At 36.3% G+C, this 22,084-nt stretch overlaps 1 non-coding gene and 1 pseudogene across 1 annotated transcript; both read right to left on the bottom strand.

The window, feature by feature from the left end:
* Window positions 1–7,636: 7,636 nt before the first annotated feature.
* Window positions 7,637–7,740, bottom strand: LOC127899562 (small nucleolar RNA R71). The gene has a single exon (XR_008051440.1). It is a non-coding gene; the product is annotated as a small nucleolar RNA R71 (small nucleolar RNA).
* Window positions 7,741–19,841: 12,101 nt separating this feature from the next.
* Window positions 19,842–21,345, bottom strand: LOC102612390 (class V chitinase-like; annotated as a pseudogene).
* Window positions 21,346–22,084: the final 739 nt, after the last annotated feature.

Consider the following 22,084-nt stretch of genomic DNA (forward strand, 5'->3'; position numbering starts at 1 on the left):
ATCAGCTGTATTTAATGGACTGATAGGAAAAATATCCCACCTTAGTAGTTAAGATTAGTTACTAAGTTAATAATATAAGATTAAGGCAACCTTCAACTCATATAAAGCAAGAGTATGAATCACAATTTCATAAAACTAGGTCAATTTGATATTTTATAAAGATATACGAGCTACAACTCGAGGTCGCTCATGAGTGGGGACGAGTTAGATTAAGGCAATCTTCAACTCATATTACGTTGATCATGGACCGAATCAACATAGGAAACAAAAGTCGATGAATCTTCTTGCCTTCAAGTTGCATGGATGGGACTTGGGAGTCATACATCGAAAAGGTTGTCTTCGTTCAATGACGATCAGCTTCAAGTTCTTAAATTAAGCTACGACGTTTGCCTCCACTTACCTTCACTTCTGAAGGTTGAAGCCATGTCATTGTCTGCGAGTAGAATTTTTTTTGGGGGGGGGGGGGGGAAGGGGAAGTCTGTCGTTACTTGTCAGGAAAACATCATGACAAGAGAATAGTGAAGAAAAAAAGAAAAGAAAAGGAAAAAAAACAAACTCACGAACACTTAGTTATCGACCCCTATGCCACTGGCCTATAGAACTCACTCCCTCAGAAGTGATTTCAAGTTCCTGTAATTTTCTGTATAATATGAGACCATTTTCATGTTTAAAGCAGAGGCAGTAACAGTGTCAGAATAGAAAGCGTCCGGATGGTAAGATTAAGTAGTATTTTGATTTTAATTGGGGGGAAAAAAGTCCCATACGCTTATTTCCTTTTGTGATTTAGTTTCAAGTCAAGACGACCCTCTCCATTTTAGTATAAAAGTCTATACAAATGTACGTTTTACTCAATGTTTACGTAGAAACAAATGAGTTGCTGATTTAGTACCACTCTTGTATTCTGGGTGGGATTTGGCTCCTCTAAATTTGTAGCCAATATTTTACTTTGATGAGAAAATCAAATAATTTTTGAACAAATAATTTTTTTTTCTATATACTTTCTTAAAACGTATGGAGCGAGTAAAGTATAAATTGATTTTTAGTCCTTTGACTCTTCTAAAATTTAAACTCAAATTAATAGTCAATTAGATATTGCTACTTAATTATAAACCCATTCCATGGGACTTTCTCTCTCTTCTTCTCTCCGAACCTCCAGAAGCATTTCAACTTCTTTCACCAGAAAATCAGCTCTATGAGTTGGATTTCAGGCGAAACCTTTTTTTTTCATTTCTTTTTATTTTTTTGCTTATTTTCTCCACTCATATCCTCAGATCTGTGGTGGTTTTGTTATTCCACTCAGATTTTTAAATCTATGGTGGTATGTTCTTCCACTCAGATCTAGAGATCTGTGGTGGTTTGTTATTGTTTCTCTACCCAAATTTACAAATCTGGGGTTGTTCATTTTATTTTGCTTGATTTTGTATTTGATGATGCAGATTTTTTACAAGAAAAGTTTCTACTTTGTGGAAAGTGTTGCAAAGATAGATTTAATGGATGCCATTAAGAGACTTAAGAAATCTAGACAGTTTTGTAGAGAATAAATTATCTAAGATGCATCAAAAGTGGAGTCCCCTCCCTGCTCATGTTGTTAAGGTTCAGGTAGATGTAGCCATTAGATGCAATAAGAATATAGCAGATTTGGGAGCTGTAGTCAGGGACTCAGATAACAAGATCATAGCTGCAACAATTCGGCAAATTTAATTTGGTGGAGATGTTAAATATTTGGCAGTTGAAACTATAAAACGGGGTTTTCAGGCAGCCAGAAATACAGAGTTTCAATGTAAAGTTGAAGAAACTGATTGCCAGAATGTTGCAAGCTTAGTAAACAACAAGCAGGGTCGCAAATCATAAATTTTATGGATAATTTCAGAAATCCAAAGTAACAACAAATATTTTCAACATGTAAAATATCAGTGCATCTTTGAATTCTGTATTGCTTATGCCCACTCCTTAGCTAAATTAGCTTTAGGATACAATAGTCTTATTGTATGGCTGGACTTTACCGGCAAAGATCAAATGTTTTCAGTTTTCATTAATGTGAATTAATGAAAGGCTTACTTTCTTTATAAAAAAAAAAGATATTGCTACTTAAAATCATTCAGCCAAATATTGTAAAAACTATAATTTCACCAAGTTAAAGTTTCACTAATTATTGAATTGTAGAGTGTGCTATCATTTCCTAGCCAGAAATTTATTTAATTCGATTAATTTACAATCATTTTTATTTTATTTAATTAATTAAAGTGAATTTATTATGTATAAATTCTATATATGTAAAATTTTTAAATCCAGTGCTGAATTGAATTGTATTAAATTTTTTATAATTTTTGTCACAACAGCATCTTTAATAGTTTAGTATAAATATTGATAGCACATAGTAGATAGGATTAAGAGAGATTGATTTCGAGTGCTACAAGATTTTTATGATTGTATGCACAAGGGTTTAAAAACAAGTGTGCATTTAATTACACTAAACAAGGGTGCATTTTTATGATGAAATAAAAACTAGTTGTATAAATGGTTCCATAATTAGTTTCTTTTTAATTTTAAACCACCAAGTGATGGGGGGTTAGACATGACCCCTACCTGTGATATAAATTAGTGATGAAGAAATACAAAAGGAGGGGGATATAAGCCAAAACCTCCTCAAGTAAATGCAAATACATAAAAATGAAGGCAAAAGTATGAAGCAGCAACTGAAAAAATAGAACGAGAAATCATATTGCTTGATATGAGAAATCTCCTTAGCATCTAAATAAAGAATGCCAGATCAGCCAACCGGAAGATCTTGAGAAGACAAAAAACGTCGGCTAACCCGATGAGTGCAAGCCCAATTAGCCAGAAAGTCAGCAGCAAAAGTAGCCTCCCTAAGTACATGTCTTACCACAATAGGGAACGATGATGTCAAATCACACACTCGACGCAACGAGTAAGCATAGTCCCAACGAACAGGACCCTGAGAATGAATCCAAGAAATCACAGTGGTGGAGTCTGACTCTACTTCTAACACAGAGTGTCCAAGCTGAACTGCGAGATCTAATCCCTCATAGACAGCCATAAGCTCAGCATAAAGTATTGGTTAGTGACCAAGAAAATATCCAAATGCAGCCAAAACCTTTCCCCGATGATCACGGAGAGTACCACTAAAGGCAGCCATCCCAAGATTGCCCCTAGAGCAACCATCCACGGTAAGTTTCACAACCCCTAAAGGAGGTTGAATCCAAGAGACCAAGCGAATTGGCCTCTTGGGTAGTACGATTATTTGCAAACCCTTTACAATCCTAGAATCCAACACTCCTCGAAACTGGGAAGTTTTAAAACCAAAAGCAGAACTAGCAAGCCCAAGGTTCAATCCCACCCGGTGGATAATTGCAATGACTAGGAAAGATTGTGAATCAAATTTGAAAACGTTACCAGCCTTCCAAATCTGCCACAAGATAAAACAAGGTATAAGGACTCGAAAATAGCTCCGAGAGGGGGTGCACCGTCGCCAATGAAAAAGTAGAGCATGAGGGGTCAGAAACACAACTGTACGTATACTTAGAATTTGCTAAAAATGATCCCAAACTAACCTAATCCACGGGCAAGTAAGAAGTAAGTGACGAGTAGTCTCAGCAGCCTGACCATAAATGCATCGAGAAACCATGTAAAAACCCCTCAAACATAAGGTATCATCAGTAGCCAAAAATCCATGTAACATCCACCAGAGAAAGAAGTAAATCCAAGAAGAGACGAGTCGCTACCAAATAAGAGAAAAGACCTCAATTCTTGGTTTAGTACAACGAACAAGCTCCCACACTGATCGTAACTGGAAAGTGCCATCAGTTGTGAGATCCCATCTCATCAATTCTGGATCCTCCATAGAAATAAGGAATAAAATAATATGTGCCACGATCGAAGAGGGTAACTGTAACGCCACAAATTTCCATAATATTAAATTATGGCAATTGGGCTTTCATTGAGAATTATGGGTGGCCTATAACCCTTATTAAGAAAGAGATACTAATTATAAATAGAGGTTATTTATGAGATAGTTTTGGAAAAATGTTATTTTTCCTAATTAAATAGGGTTTCTTAAGATTCCCTATAAATGCATACTTTTTCCCCTCCCATAACCCTAAATTCACAACGGTTATTCTTCTTCTCTGCTGCTCTTTACGCTCCTACCCAAATCTTAGGATTCAAACCTTTGTTTAGGAGAGAATCAAAGCGACGGGTAAGTTATTCTCCCTATTCTTAACAGATTTCTAATCACTCTATCTAGCTAGGGTTTATACTGGCACGATTCTAGATGGTTGTAGATCATAATGCAAGATTTAGAATGTATTTAGGCATTGTTTAGGGTTTTGATTTATTACGAGTTTAGTTAATCAATCCTTGACGTATTAAGCACAGGATAATTCTGGACAGCATGAGTATCTCGAATTTAAACCTATATTTTCTGAAGGAATTTTCTTATAAAATTTATATTTCTGGAAACTAGACATGTAGGGCTTCTTGATTAAATTTTATTTCATTAAATTTGACTTCGTTTTCAATTTTATATGTATTTTCGAAATAGAAACCACTGCACTGGAAAACTGCGATTCCAGCATTGCGATCGGATTCACAAGACTATTTGTACCATCAAATGAACTCGGAAAATTCTGAAAGTTTATATGTAGGTTAATATATGTGTCTAGGATTCCCAGTTTTAGTTTTATAATTTTCTGGTTAGTATTTTATTTTATAAAAATCACGGAACCCGTTCTGTTTGGTTTAGATTATGTGAAAACAGTTTCGAGTTTGCTGAGTAGTAAATAGTTTTTAAAATGTTTTTGATATCGGATCCTCTTGTAAATTTTACATGGGGTACTCATGGATGTCCAGAATAGTTCCAGAGGATATTATATCATTCTGAGTTTTAGATTAAGAGTTAAAATTCTGAGAATCAGACCTGTACGGGTATGAATTAGAAAATCAGATTCTTAGAATAAGTCATCATATCTTGTATTTGTTTAAGGAGTTGAAGGTGATTGAGGCTTTTAGAAGCTTAGAGGTGGGTTAATTCAAGTTCATTTGTCGAGGTAAGTAATTTCATTCCTGGTATACTAGATATGCATAAGTATTTTGAGTATAAATGTTTTTATACTACTTAAAGGATTAATTGATTTTGATAATAAAATTAGTTTTATGTAAATGTTTTTAAGTTAAATTCTTTTGACAAAATATTTTATGAATGCTTTTTAATATGTAAATGATTTTATGACATGACAATCTTTTATGATTTTATCTTTAAAATGTTATGCAAGCCTAAATTATTGTTATGAACTTTTATAAATCTGATACGAATGTTTTGTACCCATATATGATTTCGATTACTGGGTTTCTGTTCTAAGTGTGTGTTGAGTGTTAGAAAATGCATATTTATAAAGGAGAAAACCGTCATTTTACATTTTAAGTCTTACTAACAACCCTTACTTTTATATATTTAACCTTCTTGTGATTTAATTACATGTGTTTTATTTTAATTAAGTATTTTATGTATTTTAGGGGCATTATAGTTATTTCACAATAAAGGAGAGATCAGACGGCAAAACGGACATCACTTTTGAACTCAGGACGGTCGAAAACCTTAGGAGGAGCATAAAAGGAAAAATGGCACTATTCATATGTATGATACTATTCACGTGTACGGTACTGTATACGTTACTGTTCACGACACTGTTCACATAGACGGATGATGACGTGGCATTGACCGATGATGTGGCATTGACTGATGAGGTGTCACGATCCTGTTGGACTAAAATTCTTATGTACTGTTGATGGTGACGTGGCAGCATATCAGTGGCCGAAAAATCTCGCGTACGGTGCATGCATCACACAGGATTATTTTCAACCAAACCGCGTTACTGTTCATCCGGGTCAAACCGTGTTACTGTTCATCCGCGTGGTCAAACCGTGGACTGTTGACTGTTGACTGATGACGTGGCGCAATCCTGAGCGTCCAAACTGTTTTTAATCCGATGGCCATGATTTACTCCATGTATCTATAAAAAGGGGGCTCCCCCCCCTAATTTGATATCTCTGAATCCATTTTTGGGATCCATTTTCTGTAATTCCCTCTCCATCTTGTATTTTCTTCGTATTTTAATAAATTTCCATTTTGCCCTTAGTTCAATTATGAGTGGCTAATTTTCTTTCAAGCTTGGGTTGAAGGTGAAGTCTCAATATGTGTTATGGGCTTAATTTGGTAAATTTATTTTCTCTTCCCCTCTAGTTTTTGTGGATGTTTTGACTTCTCGTCGACAAATAATACTAATCTTGTCTAGTACCGCCTTGGTTTCATCGGCCCTCTAGTACAAGGTTATTATTATTTGGCACGATAAGCCCTTAGCACCATATTGATTAGAGCGTGGTTCATGAGGTGTGGATTCCCCCCTCATGATTTAATTGGCATTAATACGGATTATTTAGCCCATGATGCATGTTGATACGGATCCAGATACCCAAGTACGTCATTTTAATAGAATTCTCTTCAATTTATTCTCTCCATTGCAATTCCAATTTTAGAATTTATTCTCGCCATTTTAATTTAAGTATTAGCATATTCCAAATCATTTCCACCATAAATCCAACTACCCATTTACAAAATTAATTCTATATATAATTAAAATCCACCTCCTCGTGGGATCGACACTCGTCACCATTAGTCTATACTACAATAGATTCGTGCGCTTGCGAGTACATTAAAATTTGCACAACAAGTTTTTGGCGCCGTTGCCGGGGAGGTAAGTAATTTTAATTCATAGAATTAATTTTTTTTGAATAATTTCTTTTATTTGTTTTCTTGTATTTTTTTATTAAATTAAAAAAAAAAGAAAAAAAAAAGTGAATCTACATTTAAAGGTTAGTATTTCTTTTCTTTTTCTCTTCTTTAAAATTCTGTAATTTAATTTTCCATTTATTTTTCTTTGTAATTTTTTTTTTGTTTATCTTATTAATTTAATTTTTAGTTAATTTCTTTCACGTATTTATTTTTGTGTATTTTTATAGAAAGGTTGTAATAGCGCAATAAGGTTAGTATCGTAATTTCTCCCTCTTCTTTATTTTTATTTGTTTTGTTCCCATCTTTATTTTTTGTTTTGTTTGCATCTTTATTTTTATTTTATTTATTTGCATGCATGGTCGTAGGTCATTATTACCTAATCTTGAACCTATAGACCTTGAATTAGAAAAAACACTTCGCACACACAAACACGTTAAAAATAAAATGGATTTACAAGCACCACAGGAGAGGCCATTTAAGGACTATTTTAGTCCCTTAGCTAATTTGAGCACGTCATGCATAAGATACCCAAATGTAGCTGCTAGGAGTTTTGAATTAAAACCTAGTGTGTTAAATTGTCTCCCTACATTTTATGGCCTAGAAAATGAGGATCCATATAATCATTTGAATGATTTTCATGCCATTTGTCAAACATTCAAATATGAGAATTTTTCAGATGATGATGTTAAACTTAGATTATTCCCATTTTCTTTAAAAGATAGAGCTCGTTCATGGTTAAATACTTTACCTGCTAATAGCATTTCATCATGGGAACAAATGGTAACGAAATTTTTGAATAAATATTTCCCAGTGCATAAAACCAACGCTATTCGCAGGGAAATCTCGGAGTTTACCCAGAGAGAGGACGAGCAATTTTTCGAAACATGGGAGCGATTCAATGGGCTACTCTTGAAGTGTCCACATCATGGGTACGAGAAATGGCATCAATGCCAATACTTTTTGGAGGGATTACTACCAAATGTGCAAGAATGGCTAATGGCAACAAGTGGAGGAGAGCTAATGTCAAAAAGTGCATCAGAAATTTGGGAGTTTTTCCAGCGACAAGCGGACAATTCCCAACAACGGAGTCGATCACTCAGGAATACTAGAAGGATTAAAGGAGTGAATGAGGTTCACATTGGCGAGTCAACTTCGGGAATCAAAGAAGTCAAGGAGATGGTTGAAGGTCTTGCTCGACAAATAGCATCATTATCGACTGCTAAATCAACAGAACCACATGACCATGACTCATACTCAGATCAAGCCAATGCCATAGGTGTAATGAGAAAACCATCGAATTACAACCCATACTCCAACACATATAATCCTGGATGGAGAGACCACCCCAATTTTTCATGGTCTCAAGGATTCCAACAGAATGGACCAGCAGCTCCAGCTCCACCAATGCAACAAATTCCTCAAAATCCTCAAGCCTCTCAGCCCCCATTTAGACCATTCAATCAGAACCAGAACCACTCTCAACCTAGACCATGGGAGGATGCATTCCAGAATTTTAGGAATGTTACTCACTCCACGATTGAGCAACAGAACCGCACCATTGATGGACTACGAAATGAGTTGAGAGCGGGCTTCAACTCACAAGCCCAATCAGTTTCAAGCCTCGAGAAGATGGTGGGACAACTTGCTTCTTCAGTTCAGACCTTGGCAATGACCGTTGAGAAAGGTAAGTTTCCAAGTCAACCAGTGCCTAACCCTAAAGGAGTGCATGAAGCAAGTACCAGTTCACCACAGCAGCATGGAGAGATCAAAGCAGTAATGACCTTGCGAAAAGGAAAGGAAGTCGACAACAAAGTGGAGATGCCGGTGACAAAAGAAAATCAAATTGTACCTGTGAATGTTGAGGACTCATCACCGGAGGAGAAAGAAGAAACTAACCCACAAGAATACGTTCCCAAAGCTCCATTTCCTCAAAGGTTAGCTAAAGGCAAGAAGGGAAAATCCACAGGTGAGATTCTTGAAATCTTCAAACAGGTAAGTGTTAACATCCCTTTACTTGATGCTATTAAACAAGTTCCATCTTATGCCAAGTTTCTTAAAGACCTTTGTACTAAAAAGAGAAATATGCATGTTCAAAAGAAGGCATTTTTAACAGAAAACGTTAGTTCTATACTCCAACATAAAATTCCTTTAAAATGCAAAGACCCTGGCTCCCCCACTATCTCATGTAGTATAGGGAACCACACAATTGAGAATGCTTTGTTGGATTTAGGAGCTAGTGTAAATCTGTTACCTTATTCAGTGTTTGTGAAACTTGGACTGGGAGAATTACACCCAACTCCAATGGTGTTACAACTTGCAGATCGGTCCACAAAAATACCTCGTGGTATTGTGGAGGACGTGCTTATCCAGGTAGACAAATTTTATTTTCCTGTTGACTTCATTGTAATTGACACTCAACCAATACAGGATTCAAGGAAGCACATCCCCATTATTCTAGGCCGACCTTTCTTGGCAACTGCGGATGCTCACATTCAATGTAGAACTGGAAATATGCAGTTGTCCTTCGGCAACATGACTATGGAGCTGAACATCTTCAACATTGCCAAACAACCTCACAGTGCAGATGATGGAATTGTTGATGTGGATTTAATCGAAGCATTAGTTGATGACACTTTTCTTTCAAACCTTAGTGATGATCCTTTACAAACATGTTTAACTCACTTTGGTTTTGATTTTGATATTGACAGATCGGTTGATGAGGTCAATGCCCTGCTTGACTCAGCACCATCTATGGACACTAATAAATGGAAGTCAAGAGTTGAGCAACTAGCACCATCAGAGAAGCAACTCATTCCATCATCAGAATCACCACCGAAACTCGAGCTCAAACCATTGCCCAACACTTTGGAATATGCAATTTTGGGAAAAGAAAGTACTCTGCCGGTAATCATCTTATCATCCCTCAATGATGAACAAAAAGGTAAGTTGTTGGATGTTTTAAAAGAGCATAAAGGGGCATTAGGATGGACCATAGCAGACATCAAAGGTATAAACCCAGTAGACTGCATGCATTACATTCACCTTGATGAAAATGCTAAATCTACTAGGGAAATGCAACGTCGGTTAAATCCTAATATGAAAGAAGTTGTTAGAACAGAAGTCCTTAAGCTATTAGATGCTGGTATCATTTACCCCATTTCTGATAGTTCATGGGTCAGTCCTGTACAAGTTGTCCCTAAAAAGTCAGGAGTCACAGTAGTTACCAATGCTGATAATGAATTGATACCCACTAGAGTGACTACAGGATGGCGTGTATGCATTGATTATAGAAAATTGAATTCTGTCACACGTAAAGACCATTTTCCTTTACCATTTATTGATCAAATGCTTGATAGATTAGCAGGCCATGAATTTTATTGCTTTCTAGATGGCTACTCAGGATATAATCAGATTCCCATAGCACCAAAAGATCAAGAGAAAACTACTTTCACTTGCCCTTTTGGCACATTTGCATATAGGAGAATGCCATTTGGATTATGTAATGCACCTGCTACATTTCAACGATGCATGCTAAGTATTTTTTCTGATATGGTTGAACGATTTCTTGAAGTCTTTATGGATGACTTTTCTGTCTTTGGTGATTCATTTGATCAATGTTTACATCATCTAACACTAGTTCTGCAGAGATGTATCGAGAAGAACTTGGTCTTAAATTGGGAGAAATGCCATTTTATGGTAAAACAAGGTATTGTTCTTGGTCACATCATTTCGAGTAAAGGTATTGAGGTTGACAAAGCCAAGGTGGATCTCATTTCTAATCTTCCTCCACCCAAAACAGTCAGAGAAGTAAGATCTTTCCTTGGGCATGCTGGTTTCTATAGACGTTTCATTAAAGATTTTAGTAAAGTTTCTAGACCCTTATGCAATTTGCTTGCTAAGGATGTACCTTTTGTCTTTGATGATTCATGTCTTGTTGCGTTTGAAAAATTAAAGCATTTGTTGACATCATCACCCATCATTCAGCCCCCGAACTGGAAATTACCATTTGAGCTCATGTGTGATGCATCTGATTATGCAGTAGGAGCAGTATTAGGACAAAGAGTTGATCGAATTCCCCATGTTATTTACTATGCTAGTATGACATTAAATGATGCACAGTTGAACTATTCAACTACTGAAAAAGAAATGCTAGCAGTAGTGTTTGCATTAGAAAAATTTCGATCTTATCTCATTGGTTGTAAAATAATTGTGTTCACAGATCATGCTGCTCTTAAATATCTTCTCACAAAGAAAGATGCAAAAGCTAGACTAATTCGTTGGGTGTTACTTTTGCAGGAATTTGACTTGGAATTCAAAGATAAGAAAGGGTTAGAAAATGTTGTGGCGGACCAACTCTCTCGTCTTCACTTTGACACAATTACAGAGCCATTAATATTAAATGAGTCATTTCCAGATGAACAATTAATGAGTGTGGAAGTATTACCTTGGTATGCTGATATAGTTAATTATCTTGTTACAGGTAAACTTCCAGAGCATTGGACCAAGCAAGACAAGATCAAATTCTTTGCGGAAATAAAGAATTTCTTTTGGGATGACCCGTATTTGTTCAAGTATTGTGCAGACCAAATTGTTAAACGATGTGTCCCAGAAAATGAAATTCAGAATATCCTTTCATTCTGCCATGAACAAGCTTGTGGAGGCCATTTCAGTGCTAAGAAAACAGCGACTAAAGTTTTACAATGTGGTTTCTATTGGCCAACACTATTTCGAGACGCTTACACTTTTTGTTCTTCATGTGATAGGTGTCAACGAATGGGGAGCATTACACGAAGGAACATGATGCCACTAAATCCAATTTTAGTGGTTGAGATTTTTGACGTATGGGGTATCGACTTCATGGGACCCTTTCCCCCTTCTTTTGGCCATCAATACATATTGGTTGGTGTTGACTACGTCTCAAAATGGGTAGAAGCAATTCCATGTAGGACCAATGATCACAAGGTGGTGATAGGATTTTTGAAAAGCAACATTGTCTCGCGCTTTGGATTCCCTCGAGCAATAATCAGTGATGGTGGTGCCCACTTTTGTAACAAAGCATTCAAAGCTCTTTTGACAAAGTATTCAATCACACACAAAGTGGCGACCCCGTATCATCCGCAAACCAGTGGCCAAGTTGAGATCTCCAATCGAGAAATAAAGCACATATTAGAAAAAACGGTGAGGCCGGACAGAAAAGATTGGTCATTAAGACTTGATGATGCCTTATGGGCATATAGAACGGCTTTCAAGACCCCGATTGGGATGTCACCCTACAGGCTAGTGTATGGAAAAGCTTGCCACCTACCTGTGGAACTCGAGCATCGTGCATATTGGGCCATCAAGAAATTCAATTTTGACATGCAGCAAGCCAGCTCAGAAAGAAGATTACAGCTGGCAGAACTTGAAGAAATTCGTAATGACGCGTACGAAAATGCCAAGATTTACAAGCAACGAATGAAAGTCTTCCATGATAAGCAAATTATGAGAAAATCGTTCACTCCAGGTCAAAAAGTGCTTTTATTCAATTCTCGCTTGCACCTATTCCCAGGTAAGTTACGCTCTCGTTGGTCTGGCCCATTTATTGTTCATACTGTTTTTCCACATGGGGCAATTGAAATTAAAGACCCAAAGAACGGTGTCACGTTTAAAGTTAATGGTCAAAGATTAAAGCCATATCTAGAGTACCAACCACATGAAGAAGACACCGAAATAAATTTGAGTGACCCACCAAATTTGAATTGATTTTTTTTCTTTTCGTTGATTTGATTTTTCTTTCTTTCTTTTTATTATTATTCTTTTGCTAATTGAAATTGTTTTTGCATAAGTGTGTTTATTTTACCATTAAGTTTTCTCTTATCATTTTTAATCATGAGTCTCATACTTAGACCGTTCCTCCTGAACATTCTTAAACCACTTCAACGTGTCAAAACTCATCTCAAAAGATAGATTCAATTTTGTAAAACACATCGCATTTGGGCTCTACAACCACCAGAGTTAGTAGCCTATGTTGAGGGTTTAGAACACCAACTCAGAGACATTGAGAGAAGTGTTTACGACATCCAGTTGGAGCTTGAGGTAAATTCAATAAGAGGACGATTTTAATTTTCTTTGTGTGTTTTAATTTGTTTTTCTATTTGTGTGCTTTAGTTTGTTACCCCGGTGAAGTGGCGGATAACGGTACTCCGTGACAATCAAGTCGGTTACTTCAGTTTCCCATAATAACTGATATTCTGAGGCGAAGGTATGGACAGAAACGAGATTCTAGCGAAGCTTCACAAGCGATTCCCTTCACTTCCTCAGAATGCCCTCCTTACGATCTATAAAGCTCGGTCCGAACGCATGCGATTACTCATGAGGAATAACATACCTGCTGACATCCGTTGGTTAATCGAGGCTAAAGTACGATCGGCAGGTGAGTTACCTCCAAAATTTATTGCATACATGCCTGGTTGTGGTAAAGGAAATTATGCAAGAAAACGACGAGCTCGAAGAATTTCTGTTGCTTGTCATAAGTGTGCCAGAATGAGTTGCAATAAAAACCCATGTTCTTTAGGAATGGTGTCTGATAACAGGGAAGATAAGATTCAATTCATTAGGGATGGCTTGAATAAGGAGTCATTGGATGATATCCTTTTGTCTCTTGAAACGCATCCCAGTGGATATGTGCAAGGAGCGATTCTCCAGTTATGGCCATTATTCCAGAAAGAGCATGCACGATATAGTCTCGGGAATCTGACTATAAACGACCCTGTTTGCCAGTTTATAAGAAAACTGGATAGGAAGCCTATCCTCGACCCATAGAGGGCGTTCAAGCCATTTCTGGACGTAAAACCAGAGGAAGATGTGAGCCACAGTCGCAACTACCTGTAAATATCCTTTTACTTTATTGTTATTTTATTTCACTATTGTCTTTAATAATTTTATTACTGTTTGTTTTTTCCTTTTTACTGTTTTCTTTTTGACTTGCGAGCCACGTGCTTTACGCGTTATTTGACACTAACATATTACCTCATACACAACCATGACCCACTATCACCGAGACTCTTAAATGTGATTTCTTTTTTGTCAAGCACTCACAAATTGTTTTCGAGAAGTATCACAATGGCAGCTACTCCCAATAGACAATTCAAGAACATTTGTGTGCTTTCTGGATTTACCTATGGCAAACATAAAGAGTTCGTTGAGTCAGCCATAGATCTTGGTCGAAGCATAGCAGCGAGAAAATTACACTTGGTGTATGGAGGAGGTAATCGAGGGTTATCAAAAATGGTCTCAGAAGCCATTGGGCAGTTCGTCTGACTCATCAACTGGAGAAGAGTTAGTCGTCTCAGGTATGCAAGAAAGAATAACTGAAATGCTTAATTATGCTGATGCTTTTATTTTCCTTCCAGGAGATCTTGCAACACTAGAGGCACTTATGACACTAGCATCTTGGGCCCATCTACACATTCACCAGAAACCCATCGGTTTGTTAAATGTCAATAACTTTTATGATGGCTTTATCGCATTTCTTAACCATGCAATAAAAAACTATTTCATTCCCGCTAATGTGAAAAAACTCTTTATTTGTGCTCACACTGCTAATGAGCTACTGGATCTATTACAAGCTTATAGACCGGAGCCAGACCCCTGGACCTTTGTGTTGGAGCGTCCAAATAATGATGGTAACAGTAGCAGCAGTAAGAAGTACAAATTAGATTTAACTCTCCGCCTGTAAATATTTTCTTCTGTGTTGCACCACCCAGGTGATGTCTTCTAAACTCTACTTCTTTCATTTCAAATATTGAGGACAATGTTTCGTTCTGGTTGGGGGGAGGGAATAGTCGACAATTATGAAATTTTGGTTAAGTTTTTACTAATTTTTTGTTGTAGAAACTAACTGTTGCTAACTTTTTGTGTTGAAGATGGCTGAATATGGAGTGTAGTGACTCTAGAAACGCATCTTCATCGTTTAAAAAAAAATTAAATTAAAAAAAAAACTTAAAAAAAAAATTAAGACATTTTCTTTTTTCTTTATTATGTGTTTATGTTTATTTTTCTTCTTTTTAATTTATCCTCTATAAAAATGCATTTTCCAACTTTTGAGTCGAAGATGGCTGAATATGGAGTGTAGTTCCTCTAGAAACGCATCTTCTTTAAAAAAAATAATAAAAAAAATCATTTTCTTTTTTATCATTTTTGTAACTTTTCTAAATTAATTTTTCTACATCATTTTCACATTTCTGCATGCATATATTTTTTTTTTTTTTTATGTTTAGAATAGGTGGGGGGTAGAATGATGTTTAAAAAAAAATGTGTGATTTGTTTTAACATTGGATGACATGATTAATTTCAAATTTTAGTATTTGTATTATCTTTGGTCTTAAGTGATGTTACGCTATGTTTGCTACTTTACATGTTGATGTCGGAGACAAATGTGAGTTGCTTGAAGGAATGAACATGTCATAATAAGTACCAAGTGAGTTTTTGAGCCTATTATTTTTCTTGGAGAATAACCCTTTTGCCCACTCTTTATACAGCTTAGCAGTTTATTATTTTATACACGATCTCTAAATTACTTTTGAGTTAACCCTTAAAAAAAAAAATTGTAAAATAAAAAAAAAAGAAAAAAGAAAAAGAAAAAAGAGTGTGTTGCTACATTTGGAGGCCCATCTAACTAGTAGATATGGAAGATTATTTAGAGCCCTAAAAGACGATGGAGAGGCCATCTTTGATCCGTTTGAGCCTTTCAAGCCATCCCTTTTATTTAATATCCATAGTTAACCCTTTTGAGCTTTTAAAAAAAAAAAAAAAAAACCTTTTCTTTGTCAACTTATCATCTTGACCCACTCCGATTTGGAGTATTACCCGATATCTTATAAGTTCCATCACCTATTTATGTTTGAGAAAATGTAAATAATTATTTTGTTCAGTGAAGTTATGCCAAATAAAAGAAAAAAAAAACAAAAACAAAAACAAAAGTTGTTGTTTCAAAAGAATAAAAATAGGTGAAATCCACCTTGCAACTTCCAAAAAAAAAAAAAAAAAAATTCTCTGCATTTTTCTCAAACATACACTTTGTTTTCCTTATTTTCCTTCTTTGTTAGCCATGTCCCTAGCCTACGTTTCGTCCTAATAAAAGTCCTTCTTGATTTTAGGGAACTATAGTTTGAAGTAGAAGCTAGTTATATGGGCTAAAAAGATGTAATGATGCATAAATAAAAAAAAAAAAAGATAAATAAAGTGGGTTGACTAACATTTTATTTGACTTGAGATCGTATTATTTCTAAGCTGAGGGCATATTTATTTCATCTTGGTGAGAGCATGTGATATCACTTCTTTATTATTTTCTCTCTCAATTACCATTCATTGGAGTGACTATTTTTATTGGGATTAATTTATTTGTGAGAGTGTCACTACTTCCAGTGAGATTTTGGGGTTTGACATGTCATTCTTGAGAGTAGCTAAAACAAAGTCTACTGGGCTAATTCATGTGGATGGTTGATGTGGGTGTGATGTTGCTTTAGACTGGAGATAATGCTTATACTTTTATTTGATTGCTATCATTAATCTGATGGAATAAATACGAGTGTTTCTATTAAAACAAAAAAAAAAAAACAAAATTATTTTGAATTTGAATTTTGTTTTCGCTTTATTTGCTAGGGACTAGCAATAAGCTGGTTGGGGGGTGTGTTGAGTGTTAGAAAATGCATATTTATAAAGGAGAAAACCGTCATTTTACATTTTAAGTCTTACTAACAACCCTTACTTTTATATATTTAACCTTCTTGTGATTTAATTACATGTGTTTTATTTTAATTAAGTATTTTATGTATTTTAGGGGCATTATAGTCATTTCACAATAAAGGAGAGATCAGACGGCAAAACGGACATCACTTTTGAACTCAGGACGGTCGAAAACCTTAGGAGGAGCATAAAAGGAAAAATGGCACTATTCATATGTATGATACTATTCACGTGTACGGTACTGTATACGTTACTGTTCACGACACTGTTCACATAGACGGATGATGACGTGGCATTGACCGATGATGTGGCATTGACTGATGAGGTGTCACGATCCTGTTGGACTAAAATTCTTATGTACTGTTGATGGTGACGTGGCAGCATATCAGTGGCCGAAAAATCTCGCGTACGGTGCATGCATCACACAGGATTATTTTAAACCAAACCGCGTTACTGTTCATCCGGGTCAAACCGTGTTACTGTTCATCCGCGTGGTCAAACCGTGGACTGTTGACTGTTGACTGATGACGTGGCGCAATCCTGAGCGTCCAAACTGTTTTTAATCCGATGGCCATGATTTACTCCATGTATCTATAAAAAGGGGGCTCCCCCCCCCTAATTTGATATCTCTGAATCCATTTTTGGGATCCATTTTCTGTAATTCCCTCTCCATCTTGTATTTTCTTCGTATTTTAATAAATTTCCATTTTGCCCTTAGTTCAATTATGAGTGGCTAATTTTCTTTCAAGCTTGGGTTGAAGGTGAAGTCTCAATATGTGTCATGGGCTTAATTTGGTAAATTTATTTTCTCTTCCCCTCTAGTTTTTGTGGATGTTTTGACTTCTCGTCGACAAATAATACTAATCTTGTCTAGTACCGCCTTGGTTTCACCGGCCCTCTAGTACAAGGTTATTATTATTTGGCACGATAAGCCCTTAGCACCATATTGATTAGAGCGTGGTTCATGAGGTGTGGATTCCCCCCTCATGATTTAATTGGCATTAATACGGATTATTTAGCCCATGATGCATGTTGATACGGATCCAGATACCCAAGTACGTCATTTTAATAGAATTCTCTTCAATTTATTCTCTCCATTGCAATTCCAATTTTAGAATTTATTCTCGCCATTTTAATTTAAGTATTAGCATATTCTAAATCATTTCCACCATAAATCCAACTACCCATTTACAAAATTAATTCTATATATAATTAAAATCCACCTCCTCGTGGGATCGACACTCGTCACCATTAGTCTATACTACAATAGATTCGTGCGCTTGCGAGTACATTAAAATTTGCACAACAGTGTGCACACGATATTCTGATTCTGTTTCTGGCCGGGTCACCGGGACTATAGGTGACACTATGTGACAAGAGCTAACCTTTTTGTTTTCTGTATACGTATTATATGATTTGCTTCGTAAGTAAATATGCTTTTCGATATTCTGAATTAATAAGAATTTATGTTATGTTATCGTGATATATCGTTTTATGAAAATTGTGGATTATGATATATGTTTTAAACAAAAGAAGGCTTGCAATATTTTTGTATCGATAAGCCTAGTATGTTAGAAATGGTTTTACTTACCGAGTTGACGGCTCACCCCTCGTCATTACTTTTTGCAGATTAAGTTTCTTTTGAAAGGTGCGCTTAGCTTTGGAGTTAGTAATTTTCCGTTTCCGTTTGCCATTTGAATAAGAGGAGGAATAGACTCGTGTTTCTATTTAGTTATTTCTTTTATGAACGTGTAATTTGGAGTTTGAAACTTTTATTATTTTTTTTTTTATGTCCTCGGGAGAGATTATTTAGTATTAGACGTTTGAATTTATGGATTTATTTGAATAAGAATTGGAGGTATTTCAATGTGAAACTTATGAGCAAAGATTAAGATTTGTGAGTAACCTCCTTCTTCACGTGCTCCGCACATGTTAGATTTGAGGTGTTACAATTGAGCGATGGTGGGGTAAACCTCAGCGAGGACGCTGAGTCCCCAAGGGGGGTGTATGTAACACCTTAGGCGAATCCCACATCGGCAAAGCACGGGAGAGATGCTGGGTTTATAAGGGGTGATTCATACCTTAATTGGCAAGACGCGTTTTGGGGTGTATGGACGCCCCAAGAACAAATCCGTGCGGGCCTTGTTAAGGCTCAAAGCGGACAATATCTTGTTAGGTCTGGGTTGGCAATATCACAATGAATAATTTCCCAGCAAACCTGGTAAAATCTGCTATAGAAACCATCAGGCCCGGGCGCACTCAAAGGATCTGTAGGGAATACAACTTGGCGAACCTCCTCTATGTTAGGAACTCTACATAGCTCCATATTCTCCTCATCTGGAACTAAAGATGAAATATCGTCAAAGTTTGATAGTTGAAATTGGCTGGTACATCTAGAAAGAAAATCCTAATAGAAATTAACAGCCGAAGCAGTAATATCCGTATTTTCAGTTAGCCAAGAATCAGCATCCTGAATCATGTGAATAAAACACTGCTGACACTTCTTTCTGATCACAGCATGGAAGAAATGGGTATTCGAATCCCTCTTTCAGACCCATCAAATACCGGATTGTTGTTTAAGAAAAGTCTCCTCACTGGATAAAGCATGTGGTAATCTCGCTCTAGCCTCAGAAAAAGCAAATCTATCTTCTGCCGACGGAGACATAAAAAAGGAGCTCCCGATGAGCCACTTCCTCTTCAGCCACTCTAACTCTCTGAAAGACATTTCCGAAAACGTCTTTGTTCCAAGACTTTAAACAAAGCTTCAATTGAATCAGCTTTTGCTGAAAGGCCCGCATCCCTCTACCTGTCATTGGAGCGGACTAGGACTGTCTTACCATGTCAAAAAAGCTCGAATATTTGATCCAAGAATGAAGGAACTTAAATCTTGACGGTCCCTTAGCCCATTGTCGATCAAGAGATAGAGGAAGAAGAGAGTGGTTTGATACAGTACAATTCATATGAGTAACCCTGAAGACTATAAAAAGACTAGACCACTACGAGTTGCAGACCACCCTATCCAGACATTGCCAAGTATGCCCATCAGTCTAAGTGAATGAGCTACCTAAAAAGCTAATTTAAGTAAATTGCCCACTTCTTCATATGTGTTAAATGGAATAAAAGTAAAAATATTCCTAATCCTGTGTAGAAGAAGTTACCTTTTAATTTAAGGTTTTTCATCCAGCAGTAGTAATACAACAAAAAACCTATTAGAAGAATACAACCTGCAGTTATAGGCAAAAAAATTGCCCATAATAGCCACTTATTTTTCCGATTCTTATTATCCTCTTCAGCTGAAAAGTCAAATCACTTTGTGTTAGTTAACCATTGATGCTTAAATAAAGAACTTAATTAAAGTCATTATGCAAAGAAGTGATCAAACGGATTTCAGTGAGAGCGGAACTCCATTTACTTACTTGCAGCTTGAAAAAGCATCCAATAATGATTAAAGGAAACTTCCCACACATAGTAACCACATAGCTTCTTCTCCTTGGCCTATGCAACCTTCACTCTAATGGCCTCGACATCATCAAAACCAAACCAAGTCTTCCCAATCGAGCAGTAATTCACCATATAAGTGAAATTGTACATAACTTGAACCTTAGCACCATAGTTCTTGATGTGATTCTTGATTTCCTTGTAAGGCACGAAGCCGTTATCAGACAAAGTTGGTCCTGTTGCTGCTGCACCAATACCATTGTCCTTAGGTTTCACAAGCATCCATGTATAGCCATAGAAAGGCAAACACAAAACCAATTTATCAGCCGATACCCTTTCCTCAATCCATTCTGTGATTCCATATTCAGTATTAGAGACACTTCTTGGATAATACAGAGCCGCATGAGCACTAGTAAAATTTGTCCTTGTAGGCCTTTCCCGAGACCAAGACAGATCTAAGCCTTGAAAGCCATAGAGCCTTGCTATTTTTATTGAGGAGTCAATGAAGGATTTCCTGGAATGAGGATTGCTCGCCATGGAAGAATAAGTTGAATAGTTTGGATTATTTCCTCCTCCGATGAAAATAAGTGTAGCGATTGATGGGTTCTTTATTTTGACAATGTGTGTAAAGTTGGAGAATTATTCTTCATCGGTGTTAGATTATATGTGGATGCTGAGTTTATGTGTGTGTGTAGCTAAGCAGAGCAGTTGAGCTGAGTTACAGAGTATGTTAAGCACGTGTGTGTGCAGTTGAGCTGAGTTGCTAAGGTGGCTCATTATGAGTATGTGCAGGCATGTGTTGCTGAGCTGTATGGTTAGCAGATTCCATGCTGATGTGCCCAAGTTGTTATGTGAAGATTCTAGAGCTGTTAAAGAGTTAACAGATGGCACATTGTGATTGGCTTTGAATAATAATTTGTTAATTATGAAATGAAATGCATGTACTATTAGCTTTTGTAATTAGTATAAAAAGAGCAATGTAAGCTCAGTTGAATATAACTTCAATCATTCATTAATAAACAAGATCTTTCTAGATTTACAATAGATTTTATCTTTCATTTTCTCTTCAACCAAACAGATTCTTCATTTCTATTAATCGGAAGATGATAATGCGAGCTCGTAGGACGTTGAGTTGACATCGACAAAACCACACATAAGGTGAGTGAAAAGAGCAGAATTTACATCTGAAACGGGGAACCCGTTGCCTGAATCCCAGTAACCAGCTCTGATTAAAGTTTGTGCTCTTGCAAGAAGCGATTATGAAAATATAAAAATGTGGAGGATAAGAATGATAATTTTGGATGCCATTGTGGGAACCTAGCTGCTTGAGGCATAGCTAGTATGTGTTTACATATATATGCCATTGGCTAAGATTAATTACTAAGTTAATAATATAAGCTCAAAACAACACTCAACTCAATAACAAACTGTAAATTAATAAAGTTAGGTCAACTCGATATTTTATATAGTACGTCATGAGTGAGGAGGAGTTTAAGCTGCAAATCGCAGTCATGAGTGAGGACAAATTTGATTTTCTCAAGATTCTGCGTTTCGTACACGTTGATCATGGACTGAATCAAGTTAGAAAATATTTTCACAAGATTTTCCCTTGAAATTGCATGGATGGAACCATAGAGGAATACATCGAAAAGTTTGTCTTCTTGCCATGATGTCAAGTGATAAGATTGAAGTTCTTAAATTAAGCTATGACGTTTTACCTCCACTTAGCTTGACTTCTGAAGCTGAAGACTCGTCCTTTTCCATTGACTTTGTTGGTATTTAAATGACCTCGGAGTCTTGGTCCTCTTGGACGTGTTTCTTAAGCAATGTCATGGTCTATGAGCAGTTTTTTTTTTTGGTAAGAAAGGGAAAGTCTGTCGTTAGGAAAACATCCTGACAAGGGGATGGTGAGAGGGAAAAAAATTCAAGTATATAACAGTATAATTTTAATTTTAATAAAAAATTCAAGTAATTTTTTTTTAGTTACATCCTGATGATAAGATTCAGTAGTATTGTAATTTTAATAAAAAATTAAGACCCCTTTACTTTTTTCCCTGTGTAATTTAATTTTCAGTCAAGACCACCCTCCCATTTTAGTTTAAACGCCTATAC

This window comes from Citrus sinensis, chromosome 8, assembly GCF_022201045.2.
Source record: "Citrus sinensis cultivar Valencia sweet orange chromosome 8, DVS_A1.0, whole genome shotgun sequence".
In the NCBI taxonomy this organism is placed as follows: domain Eukaryota; kingdom Viridiplantae; phylum Streptophyta; class Magnoliopsida; order Sapindales; family Rutaceae; genus Citrus; species Citrus sinensis.